Genomic DNA, 2241 nt, shown 5'->3' on the forward strand with positions numbered 1-2241 from the left:
CACACTCACAGACACACAGGCACACTGACAGACACACAGGCACACTCACAGACACACAGGCACACAGGCAGACACACAGGCACACAGGCACACTCACAGACACACAGGCACACTCACAGACACACAGAAACACTCACAGACACACAGGCACACTCACAGACACACTCACAGACACACAGGCACACTCACAGACACACAGGCACACTGACAGACACACAGGCACACTGACAGACACACAGACACACAGGCACACTCACAGACACACAGGCACACTGACAGACACACAGGCACACTCACAGACACACAGGCACACTGACAGACACACAGGCACACTGACAGACACACAGGCACACTCACAGACACACAGGCACACTGACAGACACACAGGCACACTCACAGACACACAGGCACACTCACAGGCACACAGTCTGTCACTCACACACTCACCGGGTCACACGTGGCAGCAGTGGGCCCTCTCCAAGACATGGGACACACAGCGCAGCGTGGGCCTCAGCAGCAGCAGCAGCAGCAGCAGGTCCCCCCAGGTTCCCCCCCCCCCCCGAAGCGGCCGACGCCGCAGCACACTCCCCGGACACCCCCGGGCAGCAAGCGAGTGTCGGGGGCAGGTGACTAGGGGGAGATCATGGGCAGGAGGTGGACTGGCGCAGGAGGCGCGCACGGGGGAAGCTGGGTTGGCACTTCCCCCTCCGTCCCACGTGGGGACCGGAGGGTGCGGGGGGGCTGGATCGCGCGCTTGTTTCGGGCTTCCCCCTCCGTCCCACGTGGGGAGCGGAGGGTGCGGGGGGGCTGGATCGCGCGCTTGTTTTGGGCTTCCCCCTCCGTCCCACGTGGGGAGCGGAGGGGGGAGGGTGTGGGGGCTGGATCGCGCGCGGTGCTTGTTTTGGGCTTCCCCCTCCGTCCCACTTGGGGAGCGGAGGGGGGGGGCTGGGTTGCGCGCGGGGCTTGGTTTGGGCTTCCCCCTCCGTCCCACGTGGGGAGTGGGGGGGGGAGGGATGCGGGGGAGTCTGGGTTGCTGGGGGGAACAGGCAGCGCAAATGGCAGGACACTCTGCTTGCCCTGTGCACGCGCGCCGGGACCACAGGATTTGCCGCCATTTTTTTTAACTTTTTTTTAACCCAATCAGGGAGGGGGATTATTTATTTATTTATTTAAAAAAAAAAAATTGGCACGAGCAGGGGAATTCATTGAGCTGCAGCACGGGTCGCCAGCTGCCTAAATCCACTCGCAACGGGCGACAGGTTATCATTATTTGTCGAGCACTGTATATATATATATCTATCTATATAGATATATATATAGATATATATACACATATATACATATATATACATATATATACATATATATACATATATACATATATATATACACACATATATATATATACCTGTAATAACCTATTGAATGGAATGCTATATTGTATGAATTTACAAGTCTGACATTTCTTTCCCCACACAGAGACAATGACTAACCAAGAAAAGTGTCTTGCATTGAAGGGGAATTGCCAGAGTCGGTGCAGTGTTGACGAGGCTGCCATCGGACCCTGCAACCCTCCATCCATCTGTTGTTGGCAGAGAACCTAGAAATAATTACCTGAGAGAGACCACGGCAGATTATCCTGTAGATTATTATATTTGCAGTGGGAGCCTTCCAGCTCTCTGAAAATGTGTAATACTGCCAATAAAACAGTGGTTATTCATAGGTATATATACATAGAGTACTCCTTTCCAGTTCACGCTCAACCTAAAGGCACAACTGCGAGATGCCGTGAATAAACAACACACAATATGAATAATGCTATAATAAAGGATAAATTAACAAATAAGAAATATAAGTGCACATAAAGGACAAGAATGTCATATAAAGTCAAACCATGAATGGTTTCACATCATTGGAGAGGTGGAGACAGAAATATTGCTTTGAGGAAGAGAGAGAATTTCTGGATTTTCACTCTGAAATCACTTGTACCATCAGGTTTAAATGTGGATTTTGAGCTAAGTGCTTTCCTTTAGAATTGTGTTACTTGTATATGTATACCTCCCATTTGATAATATATATGGGTGTGTATGGAATAAGTAATGACAAGCTTTCAAGTTTAAACATGTATGAGATAGGGTCTTGCTAACGTATATTACTGTTATATTCTGTACTGACTCTGTGTTTTTTCTTGTCTTTGAGATTCATCTATCGTTGTTTTTTTTCATCTGAGAGATAATGGGG

The 2241-nt window shown here is 49.7% G+C and overlaps 1 long non-coding RNA gene across 1 annotated transcript in view; it reads left to right on the forward strand.

Annotated features, from left to right (window-relative positions):
• The window catches only part of LOC142493897 (uncharacterized), a 39486-nt gene extending 37760 nt beyond the window's left edge, over positions 1-1726 (forward strand). The window contains exon 3 of the long non-coding RNA XR_012801224.1: positions 1480-1726. This is a non-coding gene — a long non-coding RNA (uncharacterized LOC142493897). The remainder of the gene's footprint in view (positions 1-1479) is intronic.
• Positions 1727-2241: the final 515 nt, after the last annotated feature.

The sequence above is a fragment of the Ascaphus truei genome, chromosome 4 (assembly GCF_040206685.1).
Source record: "Ascaphus truei isolate aAscTru1 chromosome 4, aAscTru1.hap1, whole genome shotgun sequence".
Taxonomy (NCBI): Eukaryota; Metazoa; Chordata; class Amphibia; order Anura; family Ascaphidae; genus Ascaphus; species Ascaphus truei.